Raw genomic sequence first — 23,792 nt, forward strand, 5'->3', positions numbered from 1 at the left:
GGTCAAAGAAGAAATAAAGAAAGAAATTAAGGACTTTCTAGAATTCAACGAAAATGATAACACAACATACCCAAACCTATGGGATGCAATGAAAGCAGTATTGAGAGGAAAACTCATTGCCCTAAGTGCTTCCAAGAAGAAACTGGAGAGAGCTCACATCAGCAACCTGACAGCACAGCTAAAAGCCTTAGAACAAAAGGAAGCAGATATACCCAAAAAGAGTAGACGGCAAGAAATAATCAAAATTAGGGCAGAAATAGACCAAATAGAAACAAAAAAAAAACATTGAAAAAATCAACAAAACAAAGAGTTGGTTCTTTGAGAAAATCAACAAGATTGATAAACCCCTAGCCAGACTAACTAAAGGGCAAAGAGAGAGTATCCAAATTAACAAAATCAGAAAGGAAAGTGGAGACATAACAACTGAAACTAAGGAAATTCAAGAAATCATCAGATCCTACTACAAAAACTTATACTCCACAAAATTGGAAAATCTGGAGGAAATGGACGAATTCCTAGACAGATACAAGGTCCCAAAGTTTAACCAGGACCAAGTAAACCATCTAAATAACCCTATAACACCTAAAGAAATAGAAGAAGTCATCAAAAGCCTCCCAACCAAAAAAAGCCCAGGTCCAGACGGGTTCAGGGCAGAATTTTATCAGACATTTATTGGGGATATAACACCAATATTCGCCAAACTATTCCAAAAGATAGAATCAGATGGAATATTACCAACTCATTTTTTGAGGCTACAATAACCCTCGTACCTAAGCCACACAAAGACCCTACAAGGAAAGAGAACTTCAGACCAATCTCACTTATAAACATTGATGCAAAAATACTCAACAAAATACTTGCAAACCGAATCCAAGAACACATCAAAACCATCATTCATCATGACCAAGTAGGCTTCATCCCTGGGATGCAGGGATGGTTTAACATAAGGAAATCCATGAATGTAATCCACCATATAAACAAACTTAAAGACCAAAATCACATGGTCATCTCACTAGATGCTGAGAAAGCATTCGACAAAATCCAACACCCCTTCATGCTAAAAGTCCTGGAAAGAACAGGTATCCAAGGCCCATATTTAAACATAATAAAAGCAATATACAGCAAACCAACAGCCAACATCAAACTTAATGGCGAGAAACTTGAAGCAATCCCACTAAAATCAGGGACTCGACAAGGCTGCCCACTCTCTCCCTACCTATTCAACATAGTACTGGAAGTCCTGGCTGGAGCAATTAGACAGCAAAAGTAGATCAAGGGGATACAAATCGGAAAGGAAGAGATAAAAACATCACTCTTTGCCGATGACATGATAGTGTACTTGAGTGACCCCAAAAATTCCACCAGAGAACTCCTACAGCTGATAAACAAGTTCAGCAAAGTGGCCGGATACAAAATTAACTCAAACAAATCAGTAGCCTTCCTATACTCAAAGGACAAACATGTGGAAAAAGAAATTAGGGAAAAGGTACCCTTCACAATAGTTACAAAAACTATGAAATACCTTGGTGTGACTCTAACTAAGGAAGTGAAGGACCTGTATGACAAGAACTTCAAACCTCTAAAGAAAGAAATTGAGGAGGATCTCAGAAAATGGGAAGATCTCCCATGCTCATGGATTGGAAAGATCAACATCTTAAAAATGGCCATCCTACCAAAAGCAATCTACAGATTCAATGCAATCCCCATGAAAATTCCAACCCAGTTCTTCATGGAATTGGAAAGATCAATGTGCAATTTCATATGGAATAACAAAAGACCTAGAATAGCGAAATCCATCCTCAACAACAAAAAAACATCTGCGGGAATCACTATCCCTGACCTCAAGCTATATTACAAGGCAATTGTGCTGAAAACTGCATGGTACTGGTACAGAAATAGGCAAGTGGATCAATGGAATAGAATAGAAGATCCAGAAATGAGCCCTCATGTATATGGTCACCTGATTTTTGACAAAGGTGCAATAAACATTCAATGGAAAAAGAACAGCCTATTCAACAAATGGTGCTGGTCCAACTGGCACTCAACATGCAAAAGAATGAAAATAGACCCGTTCTTATCTCCTTGTACAAAGCTCAAGTGTAAGTGGATTAAAGATCTCCACATTAAACCAGATACACTGGAACTATTAGATGAGAAAGTAGGGAAAACCTTAGAACACATAGGCACAGGAGAAAATTTCCTGAACAAAACACCAATGGCTCAAGCTCTAAGGTCAAAGATTAACAAATGGGACTTAATGAGATTGCAAAGTTTCTGTAAGGCTAAGGACATCGTCAAGAAAACAAAACGGCAACCAACAGAATGGAAAAAGATCTTTACCAACACCACATCAGATAGAGGCCTAATATCCAAGGTGTACAAAGAACTCAAAAAGCTAGACACCAGAGAATCAAATAACCCTATTAAAAATGGGGTACAGAGCTAAACAAATCATTTTCAGTTGAGGAACACCGAATGGCCGAAAAACATCTGAGGAAGTGCTCGATGTCCTTAGCCATCAGGGAAATGCAAATCCAAACAACCCTAAGATTCCACCTCACACCAGTCAGATTGGCCAAGATCCAAAACTCAGATGACAGCAGATGCTGGCGAGGCTGCGGAGAAATAGGAACACTTCTCCACTGTTGGTGGGGTTGCAAGCTAATACAACCACTCTGGAAATATGTCTGGCGATACCTCAGAAAATTGGATATAGTACTACCTGAAGACCCAGCTATTCCACTTCTGGGCATATACCCTAGAGACACTTTAATACACAACAAAGATATATGCACCACAATGTTCATAGCGGCTCTATTTATAATAGCCAGAAGCTGGAAGGAACCCAGATGTCCTTCAGAAGACGAATGGATACAAAAATTGTGGTACATATACACAATGGAATACCACTCAGCCACCAGAAACAATGACTTAACCAAATTCTTAAGAAAATGGCTGCATCTAGAGAAGATCATCCTGAGTGAGATAACCCAGTCACAAAAGAACAGACATAATATGCAGTCACTGATAGTGGGATGCTAACCCCAGAGGCTTGCACTCCCCCAGAAACAACTCACAGACTGTATGAAGTCCAAGAAATAAAGAAAACAAAAAAATATACATATATTCACAAAACAAGAAGACTTTGACTATTTCCATGTTGCGTTTTGTTTTGCATGTACTTTACGCTTATTGCAACTAGTACGTTTTCAATGCATACTGTCAAGCCCTTGAAAAAAATCAAGTACTGACTAAAAAACATATTCACATGGTTTTATGTAAAATTTATTTTAATGTCTGAAAAAACAGTACTGACAAAAATGTATAATTTTAAGCAAAAAATGTTTAAAATCTTTACATGTATCTTTGTTTTGCAAAATAAAGTCGTTAAAAAAAATAATGCTGAATAAACGTTGCCTATATTCTGAATCTTTTTATTTATAATAAAAACTAAAGGGAAAAATGTACTGTATACTGTGAAAAGTCAGAACATTTGCTGAATTAAGGAACCATTGACAAGGTTGGGCAGGGCACACAACTATTTTTAAAGCTCTGGAAATGTTTCCCTATTTCTGGAGCATGGTAGCATCTGTGTAGAGGTGTTAGGTAGTAGTGTTTCTGTATCAACTTTCTGCGCTCCATCCCTAGAGCTGTGTGTCTTTCTGTGATGTCTGACAACTGACAAACATCTTACTGCAGGCTTCCACTCCTCCAAAACATGTTTAGTTCTTTTCTCCTTTTACCTGTGATATCAATTCCGCTTTTAAAAACTTAGTTGGAAGAATCATAACATCTATTCTAATTTCAGTGACAGAGAAGATTTCCATGTACTAAAATAGAAGGACAAAGCTGGATAATAAAAGCAATTCTACAAACATCACATCAAACTCAGAATGTATTTGCAAGTACTAAATTCTTGGCTGCCTCTCAAGTATTTAGAAACGGAAGATACATTTGCATATCCCCAGTGTGATTTTGGAGAGTTTTTCAATGTAATTAGCAAATCAGCTAAAGAAAAAAAGGGCTCAGTGCTAACTCAAAAGGCAAGAACTGTACTGTCTACTAAATGCTAAATTAAAACCAAATGCTTTATTTCCAAGTGGCAGTGATCTCTACTTTTATTATGGGCAGAACATAAAATATTATTTACCATTTGCATATAAAATCATCTTAATTGGTATAATTACTATCATTCTCAGATGAAAAAATATGAAAAACATACTTTTAAAAAATTCATCTGGTGATTCTACAAAAAAAGCTCAAAAATGCATATGTCCTTAGTTCGCTGTCCAAATAAAATATTTTTTTAAAATAGCAAAAAAAAAAAAAATGTTTAACATGCAAAAGTGTTTTCAAGATGGCATTTGAACACGGAGTTGAAATATTTGTGATAGACTTTCTTAATGAGTATTATCTGAGGTTCTTCCAGGGCTGGAGAGGTAGGTTAAGAGCATTATCAGCTTTTTCAGAAGACCTGGGTTCAATTCCCTACAACCATATGACAGCTTATGACTGGAACTCTTATTCCAGAAAACTCAACATCCTCACACAAGCATACATCCAGGCAAAACACCAATGCATATAAAAATAAACAAATAAATAAATTATATTTTTACAAAGCAGGCTCTTCTAAATAATCTGTTTGGATCATCATATCCAAAGTCCTGGATTTGCCTTTCCAGAGTGAGTTTCTTGGATGCTTTACCCCCATACTACACTGGACTTCTGATTAATAAAGCAAACATTTGGGTGGAAGTATAAATTTTGACAAAAGTAGTAGCTATGTATCCCTTCCTGTTTCTTAAATATGTACATGAGCAGATCACAGACACCCAAAAGGTCCCCTAGACTTTATGAAGGGCAATTTTCAAAAAGAACAAGAAATGTATCCAATAAGATACACGTGAAATTCATAAAGGTAAGGTATTCAGGACCCCGAGAAAATCTCAGAAGTACAACTAAGCACACACAGTCAGAGAAAAAGTAATCCTCTCATGGGACACACAGTCAGCAGCACACTGAGAGGGAACAACTTTTTCAAAATGTTGTCATTCTTTACAAGTTTTGCACACGGTGTTTTATTCATATTCATCCACCTCCTTTCTCCAGCTGGCCCATGTCCATCATACCTTTCCTATCTACCCAAATTTGAATGTTGGTTTTGTTTTTAACCCATCAGAACCAACTTCGGCTGTCTGGGGGCTATATTCTCAGAGAAAAGCGATTCTCCCTCTCCCAGAAGCCAACAATTGCCAGTAGCTCTGGGGCTAGGGGTGAGCTTTCATGCTGAATGCCCCTCTCCATGCTGAGAATTAGGCTGTCTTGGGCTTGCATCCACCTTGTGGATGCGTTATATGTTTTAGAGTTTGGGGGACAGCAAGGTCCCGTAGATCCTGAAATATAGGCTGATGTCATTGCTGGAACTCGACAGTAAGAACCTATTACTTGAAGACATCACATTCTTGAACAACAGAACATGGGGAGTCAAGCTGGACTGACCTAGAAGATTCATCCATAGTGGCTAGCTTTTTAGTCATGGAGGCTATGATATACACTAGCATGGTCATCTTCAAGCACACCCAGGTGTGAACCGTGAGGAACAATGATATGAAGCACAGCAAGACATGCCCACTGAGGCAACAGTGGCAAGAACCTCTTGGGAGTAACCAGCCATTTCTGAGAGGGAGAAACCTTAGAACCCCCTTGGAAGATGAGACTGCCAGACTCTCTCGTGCATATGAGCTCTATCAAAAAATTATTCATTGTTTATATTTTTTAAATGTACGAGAAAAGAAGAAGGTAAAGGTAAGAGATAAGGTAAGAAAAAGGAAGCAGACATTGAGGGCAAAAAGCAAGAGTGATATAGAGAAACAGAAATAGGAGACAGGCATCAAATAATTGAAAAAGTTATAATCCCAAATATATAAAGATATTTGGGATTATATATTTTCATTATATATATTATGTGTGTGTGTGTGTGTGTGTATGAGAGACCCTAATGCAGTCACAAAAAGACTATTAGAACTAACAAATCTTTCAAAGATACAAAATTATATTAAAAAGTCCATTAAAGAACCATCAAAAAGAGTAAAAACCTAAAAACAAATTCAACAAAATAACTTCAAAACTTGTACTTTTTTTTGAAAATGTCCTTATATTACACAGTACAGTATACAATAAATGTATGTAATAATATAAAATATGTTAAAGAGAGAAAACAGAGACAGAGGGAGACTAGTCTTAAAGGCATTGTATCCATTGTATTCATTTGACCACAAAGTCTGAGGTTCTAAAAGCACAGTAGAAACTAAAGCAGGATTACAAGCAGCAGGAGCAGTGCTGTGTTCCTTCTGGTTGCCAGGACAACAGGAGCACTTCCTTATGTTAATGACAGTATGAAGAGAACCACAGGTCAAGCAGCTCTTGCAGTGAGGAATTGTTAGAAACACAGCCACACCTGGTTCAGGGAGTTTCTATTGACGGATGCTATTATGAGATTAGGTGAGATTGTGCTGAGACCTTGTATGGGGTGATGGGATTGGACTTGAGTCATTGGAAACAGGAAGTTACACCTTCTGTGAAGTGTCAGCTCATGCCATATGTGGCCTCTTCTGGGACTAAGGACTCAAGACATCTGGATTTGGCTGACTCTCTTAAAACCAGAAATTGTTGTTTAAAAAAAATTAAAACTTATTTTAATAAGTGTGAGTCTTCCTATATTTATTAGTTTAAATAATCAATATTCTTCTGAGCATGCCAATGTTTATGTATGTGCACATATGTGTATTTATATATGATGTAGTGTGTGTATGACTTTATTGTGTGGGAAGGTGTATACACGTATGTCCGTGTGTGTAGAGTGTGCTGTTTTTATGTGTTATGGTATGTATATATGTGAAGCCTCTCTGGTTTCATTGATGATGATACCTCTAGGTTCCAGACCCAGCACACTTTACAGGCAAGGACAATTTGCAGGTCAAAGGTTTTGTGACTGGGTGGGTGTCCCAATCCCTTCTCTTAAGGACTTGCCTGGTTACAGAAGATGGCCAGTTCAGGCCCAGTGTCCCGCATTACAAGAAATCTTTGCTAGGATTGCTTTCATATATTCCATGAAGTGTCCAACTCATACACACCACCAGACGTGTCCTAATTCCAATTATTTTTCTGAAGAACAGATAAAGAAAATATGGCACATTTATACAGTGATGAATTACTCAGCTGCCAAAAACAATGACATCATGTAATTTGCAGGCAAATGGGTGGAAGTAGAAAAAAAAAATCATCCTGAGTGAGGTGACCCAAACCCAGAATGGTAAACATGGTATGTATTCCTCATAAGTGGATATTAGCTATAAAATAAAAGACAATCTTGTTTATGTACCCAGAGAGGCTAAGAAATAGGACTTAAAGAGGATGAAAAGGGCTCCCTGAGAAAGGAAATAAAAAAAAAGATTTCATAGGTAGACTGAAGGCAAATAGGGTTAGGAACAGGATGGATCCGGTTAGGCAGGATAATAGAACAAATACTGAGAAATCTATAATTTTTGAGGAATGAACTAGCTAATACAGAATTCATAAGGAAATGCAAGTAATCCAGAATAGTCTAAACAATCCTGAAAAGAAAAAAAGTGTAAGAGTCAAGATTCCTAATTTCAAAACTTACTGCAAAGCTGCAGTAACCACAACAGAGCAGTTCTAAAGTCCAACAAGTACCCACCTGTGGACACAAGATGGACACACCCATACAATGGAATAGTCAATCATCAAACAAGGGAATGGGAATTTACATCACAACATACTTGCTAGGTGAGATTAGATGGATGTGAAATTCCATCTGTGACATAATTCCAATACCAACGGGTGCCTGAATCAGGCAACATCATGAAAGAGAATAAATGATAGTCCCCACACTCTGGAAAAGAGGCCTGGTAATGGCCACTAGTAGATATATATTTGCCTTTGGATGTGGCAAGAATTTTATGAGACAAGATACTCGTTACAGTTTTACAACTTTGAAAATACATGGAAACAGTGGGAGCCCTTAACAATTAAACTTTACAGAAAGTAAATATAATGACATGGTGGTATTATTATGCAAGCTCATTTGAAGCGATCAGAAACACTCAGGCGAGATGAAAACACAGGCTCATTAGCAACACGAATTTCTATCTAAAACACTTTAAAACATGCTGAGACAATAGCATCTAGATTATGCAGATATGTGTTTTTCTTAATCATCTACACCAGCTTTAAATAAATTATTAAAAGCTCCATATTATTTATTTCTTTGAAACAGCAGGTCTCCCGTTAGCCTATAGCATACCAGCACTACTTTAAATGATTTCTAAATAACAATAGTTTTAGACATTTACTTTAGAACCTGCATACCTTGCATACTCTGTAAAACTACACATACTGCCCACTAACCATTTATAATGGCGGAACTACACCCCCTCCAGGAATTATCTTGCCTTCCCCTCTGATGAGAGAGTTTCATATCTTTCACTCTGCAGAAAAATAAATCCAAAGTTGGTCAGAAAAAATAATTTAAAGTCTGGAATGGTAAAAATTTTTATGGGAAAGTATAAGAAAAATATTCAAAGATACAGGGATCAAGCTCATCCCATTACCCACCCTCCAACTGACATTTCTGGTTACCTGACATGGCAGGTTTCTTTGACAGGGAGCAGGTAGGGTAACAGCACACCTCGTTTCCTCAAAATCCCTGCCTCTGGTCTCATCCCAGCTTTGTAGCAGACCTCCTGAAGCAGCCCCCCACCTGCCATCCATCACCCACTGGGTCACACAGATTTTCCTTTCCAAATTCCCTTCCTCCAACGCACACCATTGTCCCAGCCCACAACTCCAGCAGCAGTTCCCCGGGAAACCACCAGCTAAGCTGTCCAGAGACACAAATAGGCCAGCCAAGCAGGTGAGTTAGCTTCAGATCTTCACTCTCCTCTTCTCCATAGCTGATCCTTTAGTTTCATTGCCAGCTCTGTAGAAGACTACCTGTTGTAGTCTTTCCTCACTTTCTGCCTTAATTCTTAAGGAACTGAACATCCTGGTGTAACATGATGCTTTTCTGCCTCCTATGCATCCCCCTAGCTGCCCATCCTAACCCATTCTTTTTTCTAAATATCACTTCCAAAAACCTAGAAACACATTGTATTGGTAACCCCAGTACCGACACAAAACATAATCCCAGAGAATTCCATACCAGATAACAGACAGCTACCACACTCTCCTAAGAACTAGAGAGGGTAAAAGAAACCAAAAAAAGGAAAGAAAGAAAGAAAGAAAGAAAGAAAGAAAGAAAGAAAGAAAGAAAGAAAGAGCCACTCAACAGAGACAAGGCCAGATATCAAGACCTAAAATCACAATCTTGCCAAAACCAGATGCCTAGACACCAGCATAAAAAAGAAAAAGTCAGTAACAGTTAGTATGTCTCCAATAGATAGATCTCTGCACCATGATACAGCAGACTCTGATTACTGCAAAGAAAGCTGATGAAGACAAAGACCTTTACATAGCCTTTATAAACATGATAGATGTTTTAAAGAGGAAATGAAGAGATAACCCTTAAGGAAATCTATGAAAACACAGATAAACAAGTAAATACTGGAAAGAAATTAATGAGAACAATGCCGAGTGTAAAACAGAATCAGTAAAGAAAACCCAAACTGAGGAAAATCTGGAAATGGAAGACTCAGGAACCCAAACAGGAACTTCAAAAGTAAGCCTCAACAGTGGATACAAGAGATGGAAGAGAAAATCCCAAGCATTAAAGGCACAGTAGAAGAAATGAATACCTTGGTTTTAAAAAGGCATTAACTCTAAAACACTCCAGGTACAAAACATTCAGGGAATCTGGGACACAATGAAAAAAGACCAAATCTATGAATAATAGCACTAGAGAAGAAGGAGAAGAAACCTAGGTCAAAAACACAAAAGATATTTTTCAACAAAATTATTTTAAAAAAATTCAATAAGCTAAGATAAAGGTCTTTAACAAGGTAAAATAAGCATACAGACAGCTAATCAACTTCACTAAAAGAAATTCTCCTTGACACATAATGAAACCACTAAACATACAGAACAAAAATTTTTAAAGAAGAATATTAAAAGCTGCAAGTGGAGTAAACAAAATAACATGCAAAAGCAGCCCTATTAGAATTACATCTGACTTCTCAGTAGAGACTCTGAAGGACAGAAAGGCCAGGGTAGATTTGCTGTAGACTCTAAGAGACTATACTTGTCATCCAAACCACTATACTATACCCAGAAACATTTATAACCTAAATTTAAGCAATATTTGTCTACAAATACAGCCCAAAGAAGGCACTAAAAGAAAAAACACCATATGGAGGCTAAATTTCACCTATGAAAATGCAAGAAATAAATAATCCTAAACCATCAAAGGAAAATGTGACACAAAACCAAAATAACAGGAATCAACAAACACTGCTCAGTGATAACTTTCAATATCAGTGGTTTCCATTCCCCAATACAAAGACAAAGACCAACAGAATAAATGAGAAAACAGGAACTATCCTTCTGCCATACCCAAGGAAAAGCCCTTAACATCAAGTATAGGCATCACTTTAGAGTAAAAGAATGGAAAAAGCTATTTCAACCCAATGAACCTAAAAATAAAGCTAGTGTAGTCATTTTAATATCTAACAAAACAGACTTCAAAAGAAATCAGAAGGGATCTAGAAAGGTATTGTATATTCATAAAAAAAAGATATCTACCAAGAGAACACTTTAATTCTCAACATCCCTGTACTAAGCACAAGGGCACTCAAGTTTATAATAGAAACATTATTACAGCTTACATAACATATTGACCCTCAAACCCTGATAGTGTGAGATTTCCATACCCTACCCTCATGAGTAGACAGGACATCCAGACAAAAACTAAACAGAGTATACAAAATGGACCAAACCAAACTCAAGTAAACCAAATGGATATTTACAGATATTTCACCCAAACACAAAGAACATACATTCCATTGTATACTTCATGGAACTTTCTTCAAAATTGATCACACACTCATAAACAAAAGATTTCTCAACAGACCTAAAAAAATTAAAATAATTCCCTATGAGCTAGCAGACTTTCATGGATTAAACTAGATATCATCAACAACAGAAAGCTTACAAACTCATGAAAACTGAGCGACTCTACTGAACAAAAGAGAGTCAAGACAAACATTAAGAAATTAAAGACATTCAAGCATTAAATGAAAATGAATACACAACATACCCAAACTGATGGGACACAATGAATGTGGCTCTAGAAGACAAAGTCATTAAATTTACTTATATAAAGCATATCTGAAAGCTCTAGAACAAAAAGAAGAAATCATAACCAAAAGGAGAAGACAGCAAGAAATAATCAAGGTTAAAATCAATAACACACACACACACACACACACACACACACACACACACAATATCTAACAGCTCTCCCACTTAAATCTGAAGTACATGCTGTTTCATCTCTACCTAAGAAGCACATTAACTCTGCTTTATCTGAGTAATACGTAATATTTTATTGGATATTCTCTGTATTTACAATTCAGGTGTTATCCCTTTCCACCAATTACATTCCCCCTCCCTGTCCCATTGCCTCCATGAAGGTGCTCCCTCTCCCAACCTCCCTCTCCGACCTCAGTGCCTTGGCATTCCCCTACACTGGGAAAATGAGCCTTCACTGTACCAAAGTCTTCTCCTCTCAGTGATACCAGAAAATGTTATCCTCTGCTGCATATGCACCTGGAGCCACGGGTCTCTCCATAATAACTCATTGGTTGGTGTCTTAGTCCCTGGAAGCTGAGCCTTAGCCTTGCTATCCTCCTGCCTCAGTCTCATGAGTACTAAGATTATAAACATGTATAGCCATACCCCTAGCACTACTAATTGTTCTTTAAATTTGTTGGCTTACATTAATCCTGTGTATAGCTCTGATTGCAATACTGAATGTCCAGTCAATCGGGATAAATATCAACAATATATGTGCAGATTCTGTCATCCTGTATCTATGGTGGACTAGGATTGACCCAACCACTGTGTGTGTGTGTGTGTGTGTGTGTGTGTGTGTGTGTGTGTGTGTGTGTTGATGGTCAACAGTAACATACTAGGCTAGGCTCTCACCCTAAAAAAAAAAAAAAAAAAAAGCAAAATCATCTGATTCAGGTAAGAACTGAAAACACAAATTCAACAAAAGAGTAAGTCCTTCCTTTTTACAGTACCTGTACCTTTGCTTTACAGAAATTGCTTTGGTCCAGAAAGGTCTGAGATACTCCAATGTTTTCACCTTGTTGCGTCAACATTTTAGCATAGACCCTAGGCAGGCGCTGCCACCCTGCCCAGCTCCCCGTCATAGAGCGTGTGGTGGATGTGTGGTGAATATATGTGATGAGTACCTTGAATATTAAGCCATGTTCTTGTTCCACCCTGCAATACCCTTTCTTTACCTTCTGCAGCAGTTACCACACAGACTGGCTTCTTCCTCCGCAGTCTGTTGCAGTGGTAGGTTCTCAAAGAGTGCCACATTTTAATTTTGAATGTTAGAAATCTTATGTGAAACAAAGGCAACCAGTTATAAGCTGAATCCATAGACTACTCTTCCCTTACAGAGAGAAACTGAGGGTGAGAATGTGGGGTGACGTTGGGGACCTGCTCCATAGTAATGCAGCAGCTCTAACTGAACGCAGGCTAACATACCAAAACAACAACAACATAAATAAATCAAAACCCTGTTTTCCTTTGTGGACATTTGACTATGTTTTGGCTGCATTTCTATCAAATCCTTGTGTTACCAACTCCGTGGGTTCTGAATCAGACAGAGACACAGTTTACAGGAACGCAACATTACATTTTTATGTCCCAGCATAAGGATCCAGTGTAGGTGGACAGAAAACACCAGACTGAAATGTGAGAAACGTCACAATGTTTTCCAAATGGGTAGGAACCTGCTACCCCAGGTCTTCAACTCACACACACAGCACAGCTCCCTTCGATCCCTGCTTCATGTATTGCACGTCTTACTATAAGGAAAAATTCCGGTGGGAACTCACAGGCTGTCCACAGAGAACTGAGTACCCAGGAGCACGCTCCTTCCTGAGCCCATGGGTCCTCAGGTCCACAGAAGAGAGGATCTCCAGAACAACTAGCATCACAGATAACAAGATGGCAAGAGGCAAGCGCACAAATCTAAAAAACGGAAACCAAGACAATTTGGCAACATCAGAACCCAATTCTCCCACCAGAGCAAGTAGTGTATATCCCAACTCACTAGAAAAACAGGATTTGGACAATGTTCTACTCAATGATAACTTGGTCAAGGAGGAAATAAAGAAAGAAATTAAAGACATTTTGGAATTTAATGAAAATAAAGGTACAACATGCTCCAACTTATGGGATACAATGAAAGTAGTGCTTAGAGGAAAACTCAGCTCTGAGTGCCTCCAAAAAGAAATCGGAAAGAGCATACACTAACATCTTGACAGCACACATGAAAGCTCTAGAACAAAAAGAAGCAGATACACCCAAAAACATAGACAGCAGGAAATAATCAAACTCAGAGCTAAAATCAATCAAGTAGAAACAAAAAAAATCAAACAAAAAGAACTATAAAGAGAATAAACAAAACCAGGAGCTGGTTCTTTAAGAAAATCAACAAGATTGAAAAATCCTTAGCCAGACTAACTAGAGGGCACAGAGAGAGTATCCAAATCAACAAAAAATGGATAAAATGGAAAATTTTCTAGACAAATACCAGGTACCAAACTTAAATCAGGATCAGATAAATCATCCAAACAGTCCCACACCCCTAAAGAAATAGAAGTAGTCATGAAAAGTGTCCCAACTAAAAGAAGCTTAGGACTAGATGGATTCAATGCAGAATTCAGTCAGACCTTCATAGAAAACCTAATATTAATAGAAAGAGAAGGAACACTACCCAATTCATTCCTCTAAGCCACAATTACACTCATACCTAAACTACAGAAACCCTACAATCAAAGAGAACTTCAGACCAATTTACCTCATGAACACTGATGAAAAAAATATGTAATAAAATTATTGGAAACCAAATTTAAGAACACATAAAAACAATTATTCACTGTGATTAAGTAGGCTCTATCCTAAGGATATAGGGATGGTTCAGTATATGAAAATCCAATAAGGTAATCCATTATATAAACAAACTCAAAGGGAAACACACACACACACACACACACACACACACACACACAATCAACTCATTAGATACTGAGAAAGCATTTGACAAAATTCAACAACATCCCTTCATGTTCAAAGTCTTAGAAAGATTAGGAATTAAAGGCCCATACATAAACATAATAAAAACAATATACAGCAAACCAGTAGCCAATATCAGACCAAATGGCAAGAAACTTGTAACAATTCCACTGAAATCAGGGACTAGACAATGCTGCCCATTCTACCCCTACCTATTCAATACAGTACTGGAAGTCCTGGTCAGAGAAATCAGATAACAAAAGGAAATTAAAGGATAAAAATTGGAAAGGAAGAAGTCAAAATATCACTATTTGCAGATGATATGATAGAATATTAAGTGACCCCAAAAATTTCATCACAGAACATGTACAGACAATAAACAACCTCAGCAAAGAGGCTGGATATAAAATTAACACAAACAAATCAGTAGTATTCCTCTACTCAAAAGAAAAACAGGCTGAGAAAGATATTAGGGAATTGTCACCCTTCACAATAGTCACAAATAATATAAAATACCTTGATGTGGCCCTAACCAAGCAAGTGAAATATTTGTATGACAAGAACTTAAAGTCTCTGAAGAAAGAAATTAAAGAATATCTCAGAATATGGAAAGATCTCACATGCTCAAGGATTGGCAGGATTAATATAGTAAAAATGACCATCTTGCCCAAAGCAATCTACAAATTCAATGCAATTCCTATCAAAATTTCACTTCAATTCTTCATGGAACTAGAAAGAACAATTTGCAAATTCATTTGTATTAACAAAAAATCCAGGATAGCAAAAACTATTCTTAACAACAAAAGAATTTCTGGGAGAATAACCATTCCGAACCTCAAGCTATATGATCAATTGTGATAAAAACTGTATGGCATTGGTACAAAGACAGACAGGTAGATCAATGGAATAGAATTGAAGACACAGAAATAAGCCCACACACCTATGTTCACTTGGTCACTTCATCTTTGACAAAGGAGCTAAAAATATTCAATGGAAAAAGAACAGCCTCTTAAACAAATGGTGTTGGTTCAACTGGCAGTCAGCATGTTTAAGAATGCAAGTCAAACCTTTCCTATATCTTAGTAAAAAGCTCAAGTCCAAGTTTACCAAAGATCTCCAAATAAAACCAGGTACACTGAACCTAATAGAAGAAAAAGTGGGAATAAGCGCGGACATATAGGCACAGAGGAAATTTTCCTGAAAAGAACATCTATGGCTTATGCTCTAAGATCAAGAATTGACAAAGGGGACCTCATAAAATTGCAAAGCATCTGTAAGGCAAAGGACCCTATCAAGAGAACAAAATGGCAACCAACAGATTGGAAAAGGCTCTTTACCAGTTCTATATCTGATAGAGGGCTAACATCCAATATATGCAAAGAACTCAAGAAGCTAGACTTCAGAGAATAAAATAATCAATTAAATATGGGGTACAGAGCTAAACAAAGAATTCTCAACTAAGGAATATCGAATGGCTGAGAAGCACCTACAGAAATGTTTAACATCCCCTGTCACCAAGAAAATGTAAATCAAAACAACTCTAAGATTCCACCTCACTCTAGTCAGTATGGCTAAGATCAAAAACTCAGGTATAGTAGATGCTGGCAAGGATGTGGAGAAAGAGAAACACTTCTCCATTGTTGGTAGGATAGAAAGCTGGTATAACTATAAATCATTCTGGTGCTTCATCAGAAAATTGGACCTAGTGCTACCTAAGGACCCAGCAATACCACTCCTGTGTATATACCCTAAATCTCTCCAATATATAACAAGGACACATATTCTACCATATTCATAGCAGCCTTATTTATAATAGCCAGAAGCTGGAAAGAACTCAGATGTCCTTCAACAGAAGAATGGATACAGAAATTGTAGTACATTTACATAATGGAGTAATATTCAGCTATTAAAAACTATGACTTTATGAATTTCCTAGGCAAATGGATGGAACTAGAAGCTATCATCCTGAGTGAGGTAACCCAGTCACAAAAGAACACACATAGTATGCACTCCCTGATAATCGGATAATAACCCACCAAGCTAAGAATTCCCGAGTAACAATTCACAAACCTTATAAAGATCAAAAAGAAGGAAGGTCACAATGTGGATGCCTCAGTTCTTCATAGAAGGACTCATGGGAGGAAATATAGGGACAAATAAAGGAGCAGGGACTTAAGAAAATATCAAGACAGCCTCACTTGGGTGTCCATCACATACACATCCACCAAACCCAGTACTATTGTTGATACCAAGAAGTGCTTACTGGCAAGAGCCTGATATGGATGACACTCCTCAGAGGCTCTGCCAGAGCCATCCTGATACATATGAGGATGCTTGCAGCTAATAACTGGACTGAACACGCTGACCCCAGTGAAGGAGCTAGAGAAAGGACTTAAGGAGCTGAAAGAATTTTCAGCCTTATTGGAAGAATAGCATCAAACAATCAGAGGTTCTAGGGACTAAAACACCAACTAATAAGTACAAATGGAGAGACCCATGGCTCCAGTTGCATATGCAGCAGAGGATATTGATAGAGAGAGAGCATGTTTATGGAAGCAAGGGGAGGGAGAGAGGTGTGGGAATGGGGAAAAAGGGATAACATTTGAAATGTAAATACAGAGAATAACCAATAAAAATGAATAAAAGGTAAATTCTGGCACTGGGCTGTAATTTGTCTTAGTATAGTTTAGTAAAATTTATTACAGAGTATTGTAGTGGCTGTAATACTATACAAATTACTCACTGGTACCTCAGAGACCCTGAGAATCCTGGCCTAATGGTCCTCATATCCCACATTGTTTTAGATTTGATTTTAAATTTGTCTTTGCATATTTGACCAGAGAAGCTAAATTGTTTCAAAGTGATGTCAAATTAATAATTTGCTTTAATAAAGTGTTTGTTTATTTTCCTTTGTGTTTACTTTTCTTGTGCTTCTGTTTCCTAGTAGGCTGTCTGATCGCATGGCATTTGAAGACTGATTACAAATATTTTGTTCTTTTTCTCCTTATATGTTAAATCACTTTAGAAGCTTCAGCAACTCCTACATTATAATTCTCATTTAAATTTATTTTTATATAATCGAATAGGGAGGAAATGACTGACAACCAAATTAATTGTAGACAGAGTGAGGAAATGAATCAACTAACTAATCAATAGTAAAGTCAAGTTCAGGAAAGAAAAAGGCCATGCTGCAATAAAACAAGTATCCAGGAGGCATAAGCTCTTGCTCAATGCAGGGTGTGGAGGAAAGAAAATCAGAGGGATTCTAGCAGGTGCAAGACTGGCCACTCTGACATTTAGACCCCATCCATCCTGTCTCTAAGGCAACTGAATGTCAAAAAAAAAAAAAAAAAAAAGTAAAGAAATAAATAGAATGGCCTCCCTTTTCACTGACCTCTCCCTAGAGACTGAACACTAAGAAAGATTCTATTTCTTTACCTTTCTCACCATGCCCGCTTCAGAGCCTGACCTAATCCTTAAAAATCCTTTTAAAATTAGAATATGGATTTAGCCAGTAGAGACAAGGCAAGCAAGCTGTGGAGTTCTACAAACACAACCTTCAATACTAGGCTCATATGAAAAGCACAGATTTGAGTGAAAAATAGAAAAAGTGGTGTTTTGAAGAATGTCAACTGATCTAATTAAGGAATATTAACCATGTGTGCTGGCCAGGGAAAGATGCCCAAGGGTCTTTTTAATCTACTTCTCCAAGAAATGCAGCCTTCTTTTAATTTTATAAACTTAATCATAAGAAACTTGCAAATAAAAACATTATACACCAAAATCAACTAGGCTCAAGGTCTATACAACTCAATCCAACAAACTTCTGTACAGCTAGAACAGGCCTTGGGAACAGAAGCTGTGCATCTGTACATTAAATTTTATACTTTTAGATTCAAATACATTTTATGCACTTTACTCCACCAAAACAAAGAAATTCCTGATGGAAGTGAAACTAGAAAAACAAGTAGCTTTACAGCTTCTTTCATAACCCACACCCAGTACCTGCATCCTTGTCCCTTACATTCTTTTTTCATTATGTTAAACTGAAATCTTGTGCCTATAACTCTACCTAAAAAATTTTATATCCCACTTTTATGACGCAGTCATTTACTACATTTTATTTACAATAGTATTATAATTTATAAAAGGCTGGATACCTGAATATTTACAGTACATAGTCAGCAATGACGAACATCTATGTCTCACTGGTCTGGGTAGGATAGGTTGGCCCACTTAAGATACAGTCTATCCAAATGCACCTTCCCATTTGCCCAACATCCATATATGTCACTATTTAAATGGAGACATTTAGTCACTCCCACTCCACAATGTAACTCAATCCAACTTTTATTATCTTTTCAATAATGATTGGCCAAACAGGCAAGCCCCATTTCCACAATATTGCTCTAATACATTCATAGAATTTCTGAAAGAGGTTGGTAAGGTCAGATATCCTTCAGTTTTACCAATAAACATTATCAGAATGGATTTTCTAGATCCTGGGATCTTTCTTTCCATATGCTGAATAACACCTATCCTAATGCTGTCTAAATAAATCTCAACTCCTTTGTTATAAGAACATGTTGTACATAAAACAGGAACTTTGTGGATATGAGATAGAGAAAAGAATCTTGGCATAGGGCATTTAACTCAGATTGTCCAAGTGGCCCCAGTATGACTCACAAGGACCCTTTCCCAAAAAGATGCCAGGGACACAAAAAATGATGTCATCCAAAATAGAAGTTAGATTGATGCCCTAAAATTCTAAAGCCAAGGAATATAGGCAGTCTCTGAAAGTTACAGAAGGCTGGGGAAGAGACTACTTCTGAGACATCCTAGGGCAGATAAGCCCGAATTCCCCAGACTTCTCTCCAATGAGACTGATTTCAGAATTCTGACCTTCAGAAGAATACTGTAAAAATTAGTCTGGATAACTAATGAATGTTAACATAGGAATGCATAACTGGAAGATGTAACTATAAAAAGGGCAAACACTTCTTTAGAGGCATAAGAGTTGACTTGTACATAATGAAACAATAATAAACACCAGAGTTTATGTATCTGTTTTTCTCTACAATCCAAAATAAACTTCAACATTTCATGAAGTCAACTGCTGCTTGCCTAGAATGACTCTTTGAAACAACTTTCATCTTGGTAGAAGAACCTTTTAGTAACAGTCCCACCTTTCACACTATACATAATAGCTTCCCAATTGCAGTAACTTCAACCCTTCTTCTTGATGGGAACTTTGGGGAGAAATATAGACTTGTTTGTGTTTTCCAATAGCAGCCTGCTCCAATAAAGAAAAGAATGATCTGTTTTTATTACCTCAGCAAAGATAAATGCTAAGTAGGGTAACGCCATTTCCCCTCTCCCATTCCACTAGCTTTTAACAACAATGTATAATTTGTCATGTCACGTGCTGTCAATAAACTTACTAATGAGATTATTATATAGCCTTTCTTTCATCATATAAACAATACAGAATGTAGTTTGTCCATCTTAAATTAGCATTGCTGAGCAATATTCACAGCAACCTATACAGAACCTTTAATATCCATTCCTAGTATCTGCCCACATTTGTCTCCTAGACATAAGAGAATACTGAAGGCAGCAGATATGCCAAGAAATGCCTCTGACCTATGAACTTTAGGAACTGGCTTGAAATAGGACAACAATTCAGCCCATACTTCATACATCACAATTTTGGGAGACTAAAGCAGTCTGAGTGCAATTATTTGACAAATATAATTCTAGATAAGTAGCATATCTCAGGGGAAATAACTCATAGAATTATGTTAACTACCCTGTTATAGACACAGATCACAAATGACCTTCATGAAAAGTGATAAAAATGTAATACACATCTGATAACAGTTACTACAATTCTTTTACAGACAAGTTTCCTATAGGCTTTATTATCCCTGTACTGGTTGAATAAAGGCTGGATATGCTAATAATAATAATAATAATAATAATAATAATAATAATAATAATAATAATAGTGGTGGCACATAGTGGAGTGGGCCAGAGACTAATATTCTCACCACGACACTTCTGCTAATAAACTAGAGACTGTAGTAAGGTGATTCAGCTAGCCCCTCTTCAACTCTTCTGTAAAATGAGAGCCAATTGTAAGGTCACTAGCATTATTGTGAGTTTCCAAATGGTATAACTCTTATGAGAAGGCTAAAATGGTAGAAAGAAATTCATCCAAATACTATAAAAACATAATATGTGAATAAACTAATTATTAAAAGTTGTGGCCTGGATGTGATGCCATGGGCCTACAACCCCACAACTGAAGATACTTTTAACCAGCATGTTTCAATTCCTTACAACACTAACAATAAAAAGCTTTCCTTTGGATTTTTACTTAACTTCATCTTTGCTTCTTTTTGTTTATGTTTAACATGTGTTATTTTACAAATAGTAGCAGATAGCAACCAAAAGCTATGAAAGACTTACGTTTTCCTGGCCCACCTACTCACCCAGCTCTGTATTTCTTCATAACCAGCTTGGAGTTAATTGAAAGCTCCTAGTAATTACTGTTTGGGGGTTATTTTCTCTTCTCTCTACTTGGGAGATAAAAATGTATCGTGCCTCTAGTTATTTATAAAAGCCAATGCACATATCTGTCTCATAGTAATTGATTGCATTCTTTGTATAATAACCCTTTAAAATAGCATGCTAGATTCCTTTCAAAATGCTGATGTCTTCCCCTTCGTTTGTAATCATAAAGTTCCGAAATGTGTATGCTACCTCTGGCCATATAAATCCTGCAGAAATCATCCTTTTAGAAATTGGATGCTAACTAGCATTGACACCCATATTTGCTGTCCAACTGGTTTCTTATTCTGGCATATTCAGCTCTGTAGTCTTCTTGTTTTGGCGCCATCTTCCCAGTCGACTTTTTCTTTAATAATCCACACATGTGTTTTTATAACCATGTTTTAACTCTTACCCTAATAACTACACTGTTTCTTTTTATGGAAAGTGGTTTATCTCTGTTGCAAAACATTAGAAAGACCCAGAAAAAGCACCTTAGCCTTATCATGTCAAGAGAATCATGTGATTCATGGAGTTCACTGTGGAACTCATGGAGCTTTCTAACATTTCTCCCTCTCTGAAACAGGGGGCCTTTTTCCCTTACTATAGTTGTACAGGAATAGCAGTCAGTAACCTTCTCTTTCCAGGTTCTATTGGACGTGAACTATAATGTAAGAATAAGGGGAGGGGAGAATGGCCGAATCTGTAAAGTGAATGCCACAGCCGCGTGAGGAGCTGAGTTCATACCCCAACATTATATAAAAGAGAGGGGTAGTAGCGTGTGTCCATACTCCCAGCACTGCAGACACAGAGAGGTAGGTGGCTGGAGCTCACTGACCAGCCTGTTCAACTATAACTGTGTGCTTTAAATTCAGGGAGCAACCCAGGCTTAAAAAAACAAGGTGGAGATTTATAACAGATGTGCAGCTTGGTCTTTATGTGGGTCTCCTAACAACTGTAGCAGAGGCTGCCTCTGACTCAGGTGCCTGCCATTGGATTCCCTTACCCTAACCAGATGCCCTGGTTGGGCCACAGTGGGAGAGGATGAACTGAGATTTATTGCAACTGGATGTCCCAGTATGGGGTGGTACACAGGAGGCTTACCTTCTCTGAGCAGAAGGAATGAGGGTAATGGGGGAGGAATTTATAAGAGTGGAACTGGAAGGAGAGAAGAGATGGGGAGCTCTTATTGAGATGTAAAGTGAAATAAATACATAAATAAATATGTCAGAGAAAAACCAAGGAAGGGATCAAATGTTAGCCTCTGGTCTCCACAGGCTTACACAAAGTGAAAAGTAGATTTTGCTGTTATTCCACATAACTCAGAATTTTCCATGCACTTACTCTGATAATTTCACAGAAGCTCAAGCCTCTGGCTATATAATGTTTCTATTGCTAATGCCAGAGAAATAGTGCTGACCACAGGGTGTTCCCAGCTTTCTTTACCTATCGTAATTTTATCCTCTGCTAAACAAAACACATCAAGTCAAATGAAGCATTAAAGTCAGTGATCTAAGAGAAATGAGATTGACTTACATCAAATGACTTACAAGCCTGTGTCCTATTCTAAGAAAGTAGTCCTTATGTTTTTGTCATATGAACATGAATGTAACGAGGATTATGAATTTAAGCCTTGCCTGTGCTATAGAGAGTTCAAGGTCAACTTAGGCAATTTAGTAAGAGTGTGAGTCAATGCTTTAAATAAATAAATAAATAATAAAGGCAAGGCACTGAATGCTGAGGCTGTGGCTATAACCTAGAGCATTTTCAAGAGAGAGGAGGGCAGGAGAAAGAAAAATAGACAGACAGACAGACACCTCTTAGAGTCATCCCTTAAAATTGAACATTTCCAAAATTGAATTGAACAGCTTTGCATCCCTGACAGAAGCAACTTTGGAGAGCAAGGAGTTATTCTGATTCATGACTGCTGAGGATTCCTATCTATCATGATGGAAACATAGTTGATCAACTCGCTTCTGTGAGAAAGAAACCCATCACACAGCTGGTGAGTGAGGGAGCAGAGAAGATGGGGCTGAAAATAGAGGCATGGCACACCCTAGTGACCTATTTCTCCTGGTAGACCCTATAATCAAAGGGCTCCACAGCCTCCCAAAACAGCACCTCCAGCCAGAAATAAGTGTCCAAATGTGAGCATGGGGCAAGTAGGGGGTGGAAGACCATGAAGCTCATTGAACACAGAGAGACTAATTAGTGTAGTTTACTATGTTGATGAGACACAGCCTCAATGTACAGGAATTTTCAGAGGTAAAAGCAACTGTGATTGTATTGCTCCTTCTTCTTTTTAACCTTATTGATGATTGAACAAGCAAATTGATGAAACCTGATGAGGTTTCTGGCATGTTTAATTTTGTCCAACTGTCTGATAACCGAATGGAAAGGATGAGTTGTCTGTGTGTTCTGCACAGACAATTGAGTTGATGTGCTTTTGTATTCTAGAACATCCATGAGATTAGTTCACTAGCTCCTTGTTTTTTGATAAAGTTTTTAGATCTTCCTTTAATTCCTTGATCATTCTAGACAAAGTCCTTTAACAGACTCTTCTAACCAAATGCTTCTGTTTAACACAAATATAAACACTTGTTTAAAGGGGGTCCTCTTGAAACAAATAAACCCTGCCTATGAGTGTTTCACATTATGGGATCTCTTACTTCTGACTATTAAATGATGTCTGTTTCAAACTCACCCTCATCTTCAGTCCTAAGATCTCTATCAAACAAAGAGAAACAAACATAAAGTCTTAATGTCTGGGAAGCTTTGGAGAGCACTGAAGGTCTCTCCTTCAAGGCATGTTCAGTGTCACAGTGTCCTAAAAGGATGAGTGCCCCCACATGGATATGGGTCTCACTAGCAATAGTGAAAAAGGCTGAAATTTGGTACTGCTAAGACGTCATGTGAGAGAACCTAAATGTGACTTTTGCCTAAGGCAGTCCTAATTTCTGAATTGCCACATG

At 37.5% G+C, this 23,792-nt stretch overlaps 1 protein-coding gene across 1 annotated transcript in view; it reads right to left on the bottom strand.

Moving 5' to 3' along the window:
• The window catches only part of GPR158 (G protein-coupled receptor 158), a gene marked incomplete at both ends in the record, with an annotated part of 357,084 nt that overhangs the window by 200,606 nt on the left and 132,686 nt on the right, over window positions 1–23,792 (bottom strand). The window lies entirely within an intron of this gene.

This window comes from Micromys minutus, assembly GCF_963924665.1.
Source record: "Micromys minutus genome assembly, chromosome: 6".
NCBI lineage: Eukaryota > Metazoa > Chordata > Mammalia > Rodentia > Muridae > Micromys > Micromys minutus.